General features: G+C 38.8%; 1 protein-coding gene across 7 annotated transcripts in view; it reads right to left on the bottom strand.

The window, feature by feature from the left end:
• Window positions 1–14,095, bottom strand: part of LOC121504586 (FH2 domain-containing protein 1-like) — a 46,249-nt gene that overhangs the window by 23,490 nt on the left and 8,664 nt on the right. For 2 of the 7 annotated variants that reach the window (XM_041779499.1, XM_041779494.1), the window contains one exon: window positions 5,356–5,501. The exons of 3 other annotated variants lie outside the window; for them this stretch is intronic. The gene's annotated coding sequence lies outside the window, so the exon portion shown is untranslated. Of the gene's footprint in view, window positions 1–5,355; window positions 5,502–10,505; window positions 10,622–14,095 lie in introns of those variants that run through there. 2 more of the 7 variants (XM_041779497.1, XM_041779501.1) reach the window with 2 other exon arrangements.

Genomic DNA, 14,095 nt, shown 5'->3' on the forward strand with positions numbered 1-14,095 from the left:
AATTTTTGCCATTTTATTTACCCATTTTCACCGGTTATAACCCATTATTGCAACATTTTTTTCCACTTCTAATATCTACCATATTAACCAGTATCTAATCTCTTTTTGCAGTTTGTTATGCAACCTTTAGCTTTTAAGCCACTTTTTGCCTTTATACCCATGTATTTTCGTTTACAACCGATTTTTGCCCTTTCACCAATTTTTTGCCACTTTTCAGTCATTTTTACCTCTTTAAGCCCATTTTACACACTTTTAGCCCATTTAGCCACTTGTTGGCTTATCTGACCCATTTCCACCACTTACACTTAACTTTTTTGCCATTTCTAATCTCTTTGTGTGCAACTTTTGGCCCATTTACACCCATTTTTCCCACCTATTGCCTTTGTCACACATTTTCAATGCTTACAAACAACTTAAGCAATTTTTTGCCACTCTTAGCCCATTTTTGTGACTTACAACCCTAGTTTTAAGCCAGTTCTTTGAGACTTTAAACCTATTTCTGCACCCTTTTTTTTTTTTTTTTTTACATCTTTAGCTTATTTCTGCCTCTTTTTGCCACTCTACATCCATTTTCCCATCTTTTTTGCCACTATAAACCAAGTTTAGCTAAATCTTTTTAAAACTACTTTTAACCCATTGCTGCTTGTGCCCAGTTTTTGTGACAGTGCCCCCCGTTTCCCCCCTTTATGAACAGCCTGTCCTTTCATTAGCAGTATTGGAAATCAGTAGAACCACGGATGTTTCTTCCTCTCATTTTGTTTAGTAGGTAAATGCTCTCTGCAGTAGTACTGGTAGTAGTATCAGTTATGGTGTTTATAGTAGAAGCCATAGTGGCACTCTGTAGTAGTGGCTGAGTAGTAGTAGTAGAAAAGATGACAATCCTCTGACTCTCCATCAACCCTCTGACCTCATTGACCAATCAGAACCCTCCGTGTGAACCGGGTCAGCTCTTTGGTCCTGGTCTATTTTTACAGTCTGAGTTGCGTGATTGGATGATGTCACAGTCCTTTGATTCTGAATGGTCATCAAAGAGAGAGTTAACCTTTTTGTTCCTTTGAATCTGGACAGAGACCAAAGACAAGATGAAGAGAAATGAACGACAGAAATCCCATCATCAGGAGTAAGAACAGGCAGAAATTATCCTGTTATACTCTTTAATATTTATAATCTGACCTACACACCCACGCTCACAAAGCCTGTGACCCCGATTCTGTTGTCTGCCAAGTAAACAAACCGTCATTGTTTGTAACCCTGTTTGTTACCACGGTGATCAGTAGCACTCTGACTGGTTGCCACGGTAGCACATGGCAGCCCTGGCATCTGAAGCACACACACAACACACCTTCTAGATAGTTCTCCCTCTGAACAGGAGGCAGAGATGCTCCACAGACGCCATAGTCAGTTGTTTCACTTCCTCTTATTATTTCCGGCAAATCTGTCAAACTATACAAAAGATTCTGATGGTCTACTGTCTTTAAGAGCTTAGGTGCACCTGAGGCATCTTATGGACTTATGCAGGAGTGGCATGATGTTTGTGAGCATACATGACCAAATATTATGTAATAACACAACATATCCACAATAATCACATCCATTTTAACCCCTAGCATCAAAGCAAATGTGTTAGTCAAAAAAAAAAAAACCTTTCCCCAAGCCTGAGTAGTGTAAAATGACCTAAGTGGATAGTCAAGACTTCACATAGTGGTAGTTTTAGGTCTTGAGTTGTGTTCAAATGTCAAAGTTGAATGAAAAAATAAAAGTGAAGGGTAGTTATTGTCTGAAATTGTATGTCTACCTTTTCTGACCCCTTTTGGGTCTCACCCCTCTAGAATATCTCATATTACTGAGAAAATTAACAGTAAAACTACTAAAAACCATTCCAAAGTAACAATCCAGCAGTAAAAATGTATAAAAAAGACACTAAGATGGAAAACAAAAAGTAAAAACAAAATAAAACTCTAAATCTATTACACCCTTGATTAGCATTACTCCTATGAGCAAGATTATAAAAAGTTACAACATTTTTAAATAGTCTTGCATGAGTAATTTTTCCCAAGTAAACTGATTGATCAGCAGTAATTAGAGTCAAAAAGGAAGGCAGCAGCAGCCGACTCCACACAGGCACATTGTTAGCATGATTAGGCTGGAAGTTTGATGGAAGAAATCGGGCAGTCACACAGAAAAGAAAGATTAAGTTATATAACACTCTCACACACTCTCATCATTAATTCATCAGCAGGAAGTGTATGTCTTTGTCGACATGAATCCAGAACTTCACACAGGGGGCTCATGCTGTGTCACAGTCTGTGTTCAATTATTAAGAGGGGCAGGAATTTAGTCTGGGGAGCCATAAATGGACTTCCTGCTACTAGGGCTTTCCCCTAAAGTGGATTCAATATGAAGAGAGCAGTCATAGTAGAAAAAGTCACTATGTGCTGAGAAAGAGAATTAAAAGGGAAGAAAAATATAGCAACTCAAAAAAGGTCTCACAACTTGATGCTGAAAGTCTGAAACCAGTGATCTGGTAGACTATTTCATATCCACTGCATGGGAAATATTTCACATTCATCCGGGCAACAGCCTGTAGTTGGTGTTCGGGAAGGGAAAACCTTTAAAAAAAATCTTGGAAGTTGATTGGACCAAGTTTCTGTCATTTATATTAGTTATCAGCCAATCAGAGCCATGACACACATCACGTTGGCCTGCACAGCTGTTACAATTGCTCACTACCAGTGGAGCACTAAAAGAGCATTATAGACCAGGATTTCAAGCCTCTGTTTATAAAACATGAAAGATAATTAGTAGGGATGGCACGATTACCAGATTCACGATTAATTGCGATATTAAACTTCATGATTAGTTAATCGTAACGTTTCCTAAATACCGTCAATTTCCAGAAAATATGCCGGGAACCATATTGGTACGTCAGCGCAACTCACCCGGAACAAGTTACACAGCAACCGCGTGTCACCGCCTCCTGTTGCTTCATGCAGTTGCAGGCGGAGGCGAGTCACAGTCCCAAACACGCTACAGCATGGAAGAGGAAGAGCTGTTACCTCCGAATAAATGGTTGAAGTCAGCCGTGTGAGATTTTTTGGATACAAAAAAATGACCAGGGTGTCATTGTGGAAGACGGCCAGCCTAAATGTTAAAATATGCCACAAAAAAGCTGCCGTGAAATCAGGCAATAATTCAGCACCTGTGGGACAACCACCCGGTGTTGTGCACCAAAGTAAAGGTAAATAGTAACTAGAGCTGTGAAAAAATATCGATACAGCAATATATCGCGATACTTTGACATCCGATACAGTATCGATACTTCAACTCTTAATACTGATTTTTTGGTAAAAAATAAAAAATTTATATTTTAGACAAGTTGTTAGTAAAATACGACTTGCTCACACATTTGTGTGAGCAGAAACAGCGAGTTAAAGAAAGGAAATGCCGTTTGCAAGCTCTGTCTTGCTGCCGTGAAATATAGCGGGAACACCAGCAATGTACTGTGTGATTTACATATACATCATCTCTATATTTTTCTTAGTTAACTGTGTAGAATATCGCAATATACCACAATATCATGATATCCTGATAAATCTTGATACTGTCGTATCGTGACCCAAGTATCGTGATGCGTATCGTATTGTGAGGTTCTTGCCAAAACTCACCCCTAATAGTAACTGGGTTAAGTCATGTCAATGTTCAGGATGGGGATCAAAATGTGGGTCCATAAGGACCCGGTTCAGTGTTTTTGAAACACTGCTATCGAGTCTCACAGGCTCTGTGACGTAACGTCATTTTAAGATAAGACTGGTGTAAAAACATACATCAGTTCTTACAAGGGGAACATAAACTAGAAGTGTCATGCATCACATCAAACAATAATGTACCTTAAACTGTCGGCTTGAGGAAAAAAGATGCTGCTTGTGAGTCACATGTCATCATATTCTCCAGTGCTGGGACTAACAGGCTCATATTCCTCACTTCAGCTGCTTCAGGACAGTTTTCTTCCTCAGCTGCTCAGATAAATGCTGAAAAGTGCTCCAAAACTTTGAGTTAGTCCTGTTTGTTAACAATATTAATCCAATGTAGAAATCTACAGTGGAATCGGCAGAATTGAAGTTAATTAGCGAATTTTACGAGCTGAAGATGGAAAATATGACACAATATGATATGGAAATATGTAACCTCAGTAAATTACACGACTGTATTCTATATGTTATGATGTGTTCAAATGTCACATAAAAATGGGAAAATTTAGATTTTGATGAGAAACCTTAATAAATACAGTTGTGAATATGAAGAATGGGTTTATATTTGAGGGATATGAAATATATATGACCAACTGAATTATAGCTTTTTAACTCAAACACTACTCAGCTAAGACCACTCAAGTGGTCCATCCAAATGGGATTATTATCATTTTTCTGGTAATTTTCGGCTACTTTACATTGTTGATATATGGAGAAACAAAGTCACTGACTTCTATCAGTCTGGAAAGGATTATAAAGACATCTCTAAGGCTTTGGGACTCCAGGAAATGACAGTGAGCGCCATTATCCACAAGTGGAGAAAACTTGGAACAGTGGTGAACCTTTGCAGGAGTGGTCAGGCTACCAGAATGAGTCCAAGAGCACATCAACAACTCAACCAGGAGGTCCCGAAAGAACCCAGAACACCAAAAGACCTGCAGGCCTCACTGGACTCAGTTAAGGTCAGAGTTCATGATTCAACAATAAGAAAGAGACTGGGCAAAAATGGTATCATGGGAGGGTTCCAAGATCAAAATCACTGCTGACCAAAAAGAACACAAAGGCTCGTCTCACATTTGACTAAAAACATTCTGATGATCCCTAAGACTTCTGGGAAAAAATTCTGCAGACTAATCAGACAAAAGTTGAACTTTTGTTCTGTCTGGAGTAATTTGGAAAAAAATCTATTACCTTACCAGAAATGTTCATCTCCATATAGGTTTATTGAACTATAAGCTGCTGAACTGTCTTATCATCCAGAAGTACAGAAGTCACAACTTTCACCTCTGGGTGATGTGGGGTGACACTGAATAATGTGGCTTGGTTTCAAGTGCATGCTGGGAAAACTGCAGAGACAATGCAAGTCTCCTGATAGTGACGGACCACTGCAACTTTTGTTATCTAGCTTTTTTCATTCGACCCAATTATGATGCCTCTATACAGCGTTCTCCTGCCTCTGCTCCACATTCCTGCAGTGGCGGCCCTGACCTCGTTACTGAGACCAGAGCTGGAGACTTAAAAAAAAACGCTGAAGATGAAGAGACACTGGTGAAAGAGAAAATAGACGGAGTGAATGAGTAACTGGCAGTGACAGTGCATGAAGAACCTCTGATCCACCATGAAAAATCCCTCCTCTTCACGCTTTGTCCTCCTCTAATGATTCTTCTGACAAACTGTCCGCCTGCAGGCTGCTCCACACATCACGGTTTAGACGTTAGTGTGACGACGCTGTCAGCTGTGAGGCTCCATTATCTAAGAACAATTACAGAACAGGCTGTTCATGGATAATAAACACAAAGCTGGTTGGACAGGACTCTTGTGGTTACTGTGTAGATGGATTCAGCTTCACATGGCCTCAATTAAACCCCAAGGTCACCGGTTAAAGATTACCACACGGGTTACACTTAAAATTTTACAAACTGACCCAAATCTGCAGTTAAGAGAGAAAACTGGTAACTCCTCAAACATGAAAAGACGCGGCTAAATCTGTCAGTATATTTACAACTAAACTCATGTTCCAGAGATGATTATTGTCTTAGCTGATTATTGATGCTGATATCTGGCATTTAGCCGATTATCCTAATTTATTTTATCCATATCAGGTAAATTTTTTTTTATCAATAAATGTCTTCCCCTCTGGCTTTATTTTCACTTTCCAAAGTCCTGTATACAACACAATCTGATTGGCTAGAAGTCACATGGGCATCACTTCCTGCTTTCCTGTTTCCACTGTGTTGTTGCGTGTTGTTTCTGATGCTAATGGAGTTTTGGCTGAATTCTTTATTTTTCAATTTTTGTCAAGAAGTTTTACTTTTGCCATATTAAACACATTTTGTAGGACACAATAAATGCATATTAGTTCCAAATATCTGTTAATGGTCTTATAAACTACAAAGAATCGGTATCAATATTGGCCCTGAAAAACCAATATCAGTCAACCCTTATTCCAAAGAACTGGATGGTGAAAAACTGCTCTCCCTGTAGCTACAGGTAGTTTCTATCAAATTTCTATCCATCTATTAAGAAATGAACTGGTGCGTAATGGTAGACAAAAATTTCAGAAACAAGTAGAGAAAGAGTTGCAAATATGGGTTAAAGGTGATAGAAATGAGTGGTAAAAATGGTGAAAAGCATTTATAAAGTAGCAAAATGGGTAGAAGTGCAAAAAAAATTTGCAGAAATAAGAGGTAAAAGCGCTCATTAGTGGCATAAATATATCAAAAACAGGTTAAAAGGGGCAAAATGGGTGGTTAAAAATGTAAAAAGGCAGTTAAAAAGTGGCAAATATGGGTGGCTAAAGAAGTTAAAAGTAGCAAAATTGGGCTTAAAAGGTGGCAAAAATAGGATTAACGTGGAAAAAAAACTCCTATGTAGTACTAAAAACTAGATAAAAAGTGGCAAGAATTGGCAGATCTTAGAAGTGAAAGAGTGGCAAAAATGAGTCGTAAAAATGGTGAAAAGCAGTTAAAAAGTGTCAAAATGGGTAAAAGTGGCAGAAATCAGCTGAAGAAAGACTGAAAAGCAGTTAAAAGTGGCAAAAATGTGGTTGAAAGTGGCAGAAATAGGTTAAAGGGGGCAAATATATTGTAAACATCGTGAAAATGAGTCGTAATAATGGTGAAAAGCAGTTAAAAAGTGTCAAAAAAGGGTAAAAGTGACAAAAATTGGCTGAAGAAAGAGGTGAAAAGCAATTAACAGTGGCAAAATGTGGTGTAAAGTGGCAAAATTAGGTTAAAAGACAAATGGAGGGTAAGAAATGGTGAAAAGCATTTAAAAGTGGAAAATATATTAAAGGTGGAAAACTGGGTTAAAATGAGCAAAAACTGGCTGAAGAAAGAGGTGAAAAGCAGTTAAAAGTGGCAAAATGTGGTTGAAAGTGGCAGAAATAGGTTAAAGGAAGCATATGCGTGGTAAACATGGTGAAAATGACTTGTAAAAATGGTGAAAAGCAGTTAAAAAGTGTCAAAAAAGGGTAAAACTGTCAAAAATTGGCTGAAGAAAGAGGTGAAAAGCAGTTAAGAGTGGCAAAATTTGGTTTTAAGCGGCAAAAATAGGTTTAAGGGGCAAATAGAGAGTAAGAAATGGTGAAAAGCATTTAAAATGCTAGTAAATGTTAGTAAAATGTTGTACTTAACAAACAGTTGACTCATAATTTCAGGATACGATAAGTATTTAGCATCATAAAGCACATAATTAAACCCAGAAAAATGTTTTTGTATTTAGTGATAACAGTAATTATTAAAAGGATCACATGTTCCAGTCAGTGCTGTGTAATTACAAGCAGACAGCATGCAGCCTTTGTTTACTGAGGTGAAAGGATTAGAGTCAGCAGGTCAGGCCTTAAGGAACAGGAGACGTTGTCTTTTCTCTCCTCTGCTCTCTCTCTGTCTATTAACGCTGACATGTGCATTTTAATCTGATGATAAAGGGACTTAATAAAATGTATTTGCTGACTGGTGAATTAAACAGACTGTGAGAGTTAATGCTTCAACAGAAAGCAGAGCAGAAATACTCACGAGAACATCCTGCATCTTTGTAATCTTTGAAATTGTGTTAGTTAGGTTATTTACAGTGTAAATGAAACGATCAGGATATAAAATTCTCTGTCACTTTATGTGCCTCTCTCTACCTGATTGCCCAGCACTGCATTCCTGCTGCTGGAAGTTATTTTCAGCCGTTAGCCTGTGTAGAGACAATTCGACCCAAGCGGCAGGACTGTAACAAACCCTGGATTAAAAAATCATTTTCACTGATTAGTTAAATTCAGCAAAAACATCTCATTTCTGATAATAATTCAGTTAGCTTAGACATTAAGCTCTACTTGGTAAGATCAACCTTAAATCTCTTACTAATTTAAATGTTGAGTTTAGTGTAAACTACGCCACACCTAAGACAGAACTTAAACAGAGCAACAGGCTGCTGGAGTCTGGATGATTTAGCTGATTTTCACTCATTAAGAATGTATTTTGCTAATTTTATTCTATTTTTTCCATAATCCAACAACCCTACTGCCTGGTTGCCGGTGAAAGTGTACAATAAAACACAAACACACACACACACGACCACAAAAGTCACTGCAAACCTGTTTGAGAAATAATACAGGGACAAATATTTACACTACAAATTCATATGACCTCTCCTCCGTCTGGCAGAAACCCTGAGGACACTAGAGGACACACAGAGCACACAAACCTTCACTAAACACATGAATGACCTCACAGCTAAATACACATTCATTACTGACGTAATAACTTATCAAATGATATGAGACAACTGATTCCACCAGGGATGTTCCTAGGTAATTTCATATCCGGTTAGACGCTAATCACAACTGTAGGAGCTCAGGGAAAGTTCAAGAAGGAAGACTGTTTCTACTCATTCATTAGTCATCACACGTTCGTATCTCCTCCTCCCTCCATTCCATCTCTCTTCCTGCTCTGGTGATCAGCTGATTATGGACGTTCACTCTCAGCTAATCAGATTCTGCCACAACCTCATCCGTCCAATCATCATGCATCTGTCAGATTTAAATCTGTCATTCTCTCTGTCACAGTCAGACACTGCAACCCTCCTCCACCCCAGCCACCTCCATTCAGTTCATCTAGTCATGATCCTCACAGGTCTTCTGCTCATCTCCTCCTCCAAACCACCTCATTGGTTCCTGGTCTAGCTTCTCAGAAGTCTACTCCTCATATGATCCCTCATCAACACCACCAGTGTCCAGACCCCAGGGTGGTGGGGATGGGGGGCTATTCCTGACATTTGCCTCAACACCCCTTCAAGTTCATGAAGTCATCAGGATGGAGTCTAATCGCCAAAGACTTTGCACATTTCTCTTTCAATAAATTTGCTAAATAAATCATTTCTATAGTCGCATCAAGTCTCTCCTGATTGACATGGTATAACCAAGGCCCCCATAAGGGGGGAAAAAGGGGTGAGCTTTCTGGGGCCCAGCGAAACAGGGGGCCCATGGAGGTCAGGAAAATCATGGACGATTGTAAAGTTAGTCTGTGATAACAATATTGTACATTTAACCTGAAAATTAACCACTTGAGAAAGATAAATATTTAATAAGTCTAAAGAAAAAAAAAACAATTGCAGCATTAAGGTAGAATTGGTTATAAGTGGCAAAAATGAGTGGTAGAAAAATGTTAAAAGCAGTTATAAAGAGGTAAAGAGGGTTAAAGGTGGCAAAAACGAGTGGTAGAAACAGTGAAAAGCAACTAAAAGGTGGTAAAATAAGTTTAAGGCTGCAAAAATGAGTGGCAGAAATAGTGAAAAGCAGTTAAAAGGTGGTAAAATGGGTTTGAGGTAGCAAAAATGAATGGTAAAAATGGTGAAAAGCAGTTAAAAAAGTGGTAAAATGGGTCTGAGGTGGCAAAAATGAGTGGTAGAAATGGTGAAAATACCAAAAATATCTGGCAAAAGTATTGAAAAGGGTTTAAAGTAGAAAAAAACGGGCTAACAAAGGCAAAAAATGGGGTTACTGTGAAAACAAATTTGTGATGAGAAGGGGTTTAAAAGTGACAGAAATAAATAGTTTTAACATCAGAACCCAAAAATAGCTTGACACACTTTTCATCTCCAAAATAAAGTAAATGTAAGCCAGGGTGCCCCTGCTAATTTTTTGGGCAGACCTGGGTAAAACTATCTCTGTTTTCTGGATTAAATTAGAGCTAAGCCATGTTGTTCCTGTGAGATGCTATCGGTACTGGCAATTCACCGTTGTTTACATAAGACTAAAGCATATTTTGGCAGCCTGGGAGTGGCCATTATTGGCAATTAAGCAGCTACTAGTGGCAAGTGGCTGCGGTACATTATTGACAGCACCACTGAGTGGAAGTTTGAGCATGAACTGGTTTAAAATATTGAGAATTAGCTTAGTCAGCTAGCGACTCTGGTGCTAACCATCATGGTACTGGATGTTTGGTTGGTCAGCTGACTTGACTGCATGCATCTTTTGACTTCACTAATGAAAAAAAAAGATGCAGAAAAGATTATTAACCAAATTCACATGGCAACCATTTCACTCATTTCTTTTTTGAAAACTTTTAACAGAAAATTGATAAAAACAGCCACTATAAACAATGTCAATATAAATATAGACATGCAGCCATTTTAAGTAGTGTCAGTGAGACCATCTCTAACTTTATTCATCACCATAAAGTGGTGATCAACTCACTGAAAGCAACAATGCTCCAGAAACCACTGATGTCCTTGACTAAAAAAGATGTTTCCAATGATTATGACACTCACCAAACCACCGCTACCACCATCGGTCCATGCTGACAGCCCCGTCACTCTTCTTAATGTGTTTTCCAAAATGCAACAGCTGATTTTTCTCCACGGAAATAAAAAAAATCTGTCTGAGGCATTCTAATATGAAACTCAGGACCATTTCTGATCCAAATTAACAGAATAAGTGTAGGTTTGCAGAAGGAAAGATGACGAATGAGACACTAAGGCCAGCATGTCTGATCCGTGGTGGTTGAGCTCGGATAGTTTCCACACTGAGACTGAAGTCTGCTGATGGGGAGATGCTTCAGATTCTACATCACTTTGAGCTTTGCAAGTCAAGAAAATATCCTTAAACAGCTGATTCCCAACCGTGTTCAGTAGGGGTGTCACTATATCAGAACTACAAACTTCATATCAATTTAGATTGCATTTAAGTGGTTAGTCTGAAGTAGAGAAAACATGAGAAAACAGTCAAATTCATCACAGGGTAACTGTGTTAGTGCGTATATACTGTGAGGATAGTTTGCTGAGTAGAGTGTGGCTAAAGTTAGCAGCTAGCTCCATCAGCCTTGCTCTTATTTGCAACTTAGTATCATGCTTAATGTCGTTACTCATTAGTTTTGTTATGGTTATACATGAGCATAACCCTCAGCAGCCATTTAACATTTTACAGCTCAAAACTCTGCCATACCGTGCTGTTTCTAAAAGATGCTAACTATTATGTTTTTCATGGTTCGGTTTAGCAGGGGGGAAAACTCTGGCAGGAAGGTAGCAGGCATTAACTGAAGCTACAGCGGCTACTAGTGGCAGTCCGCTTCATTACACTTTAAAAAGAGCATTTGACCGGTATTTCAGACCTGTACTTATTAAAATGACAGATCATTCATTTAACTGATTTGTAAGTCTTGCGCCATCTAATCTTCATATCCAAACTGCTTATCTGGCTGACCATGCACATCCCTAATTCTGGTTAAAATAAAACTTTAGCCATCCTTGTCAGTACTTGTTAAAAATAAAACAATAAAAACAAAAATTGAAGGATTAAACGGTGTTACTGACACTGTCTGAAGCCTTTATCAGCCCCGCTGTTCAGCTCATGCCTTTACAAATAAAGCATAAAGTGTTGCTTATGATTTCCTTCTCAGAAGTTGAGGGAAACTTTGAGTTTACAGCGACACAGATTAGCCCGGTGAGCCAAGCTGTTGTTGCTAACTACCTGATGTTTGTGTCGATGAAGACTGGTGTTTCTGCAGTGTTTTACCTTCTTACAGCTTGTCCTACTCTTGTCCAACTCCTGACGTTCTGCTGTTTGAAGAAACCTGAAATAATCCAGTGTGTTGGCTGTATATAAATACTAGTCATGTTCCCGGTCTGAGTACTGGCCTGTTGGGGCGTAAGGAGAGAGACATGCACTGGGGCTGCATCATGTAGTTCAATGACTGCTGCCATCTGCTGGCTTTTTTGTTAACTGCACCACAGGGGAAATATGTTATTAAACTGCCATCACAGCATTTACACATATATGGATTCTGCGAAACCTGAATCAATACATGTATCGATCTTGCCATATTGATTTTTTTGAGCACAGACCAACCAGGCAGTCATACTGTATACCCTAGTAAAAAATGGGGAAGATTTGACAGGATTAAAAACAGATACTGCCCAATCCTAACCCCTGCACAAATTGGGAATGTTTCTGACCTAAAATGGAAAAGTGTGCCGAGGTCTGATGAGTCCACATTTCAAATTGTTTAAGGAAATAATGCCTATGGAGCCCTCCAGACTAAAGAGGAAAAGGGCCATTCAGACTGTTATTAACACAAAGTTCAAAAGCCAGCATCTGTGATGGTGTTTGGGTGTATTTGTGCCCATGGCATGGGTCACTTGCACAACTGTGAAGGAATCATTAATACTGAGAGGTACTTACAGGTTAAGCTGCACCAATATCTCTGTACCAACATGTAAAACCAGTTAACCTAGTCCCTCTCACTATTATCCAGTTAGATGTTTTAGAAGTGCCTTTTAAAAAGTTATGCAATGACAAAAGCACATTCTTCTAATCAATCCTTGTTAAAATCTACCTTAATTGGCATGCACAAATATGAGATGAACAAAACCTCACTCTGTTTGACCAGGATAGTGGGCCTAAAATGTTGATGTAAATGATAATAATTCTGAATTCTGGTTCTGACAACAAGGGGATCCAAACTTAACCTTGTAGCAGGAGAATTATCACATCCCTAACCCTAAAGAAACGGTAATATGAGGAAAGCAATATTTACTATAACTACACCAACCTGTCAGCACAGAGGCCAATCAACCATCTGTCAGCTTCTACACCGTTTCTGAAAGCCAAAGCAGCGAAAACTGCTCCAGACAGCAACATGTGAGTCACAGCAGGCTTTAAATATATTTATTTTCTCTCCTTCTCTCTCTCTTGTGATTTCTGTGGGTTTACAGGCCTGCTGGTTGTTGCTCAGCAGTCTGACAGATTAGCTCCCACACTTTCTCCAGCAGTGACAGATCTTCCAACGCCTCAGTTGGAGGATTACTGCAGCAGGCCGCAGAACGCACCGTCAGGCTCGACATGTGAGCTCCAGACTTGAACAGGGGGGTATAAAGCAATCCGGAAAATGACTGGAAATGGCACAAGAGTCAAGGAACCCTCCAAGAGGGCTCCTGAAGCTATTCAGTCAAAAACATTATTTTACTATTGCTCTGAACGTAGAAAAAGCCACAACATTTAACCCCAGGAATATAGTCCTGGCTTTCTTGGAAACTTCTCCACTGTATCTCAGAAATAACCCAACTTTAATCCACTATAAATGATCCTAAAACTTGTTCTAGCTGAACACAAAACACACAAATGGTTTTTGACATAATCCCTCCAAAACAAATCTAGAATAATCCCATAATTTACCATCAAGTCAAAGTTAAACTATTAGATGTGACGGGAACTTCATAAAGTAATAAGGGAAAGATTTAAGAATGAAATATGGATATTTTTCTTAAACTACTGTACACACTAAAACTCAACAACACTTTCAAGAGATGGCCCAGATACAAGAGTCAACAGCCACCGGCTTCTTTACCTTCCGCTGAAAGCTGATGTTAGCATGTCTAAATGCACAAAATAAGAAGAATCAAACTGAAAATAAGCCATAAAAAAATGAAAGATTCTGATTTGGAGATATCACCCAGAAATCTATCCAGGAATAACCATTTAACTATCCAAGAATCCACAAAGAGATAGCCAAAACACAGAAATGCTACTACTAGAATCTAACAGTAGTCATCCAAAAAACCAGCCATCCTTAAATTCACCATAATGCCAAAAATCAATGAGGCTCTATCCAGAGAAAAAGAATAGCTAGTTATCCAATAATGTGTTTAGAACTGACCAATCAAAGTCCAGAGAGGAGAAGATTTACCTGGAAACAACCAATAAATGTCCAGCTATAACAACCAACAACAGATATACCCACAATTCAATAAATGCAAAATAAACCACCAAGAAATGTTTCCCCAAATCTGTCAACTACTTCAGAGAAACTACTGAGGAATTTAAGAGGAAATGACCAACAAATGTCCTATTTACAGCCCTAATT

Source organism: Cheilinus undulatus, linkage group 22 (genome assembly GCF_018320785.1).
Source record: "Cheilinus undulatus linkage group 22, ASM1832078v1, whole genome shotgun sequence".
Lineage (NCBI taxonomy): Eukaryota > Metazoa > Chordata > Actinopteri > Labriformes > Labridae > Cheilinus > Cheilinus undulatus.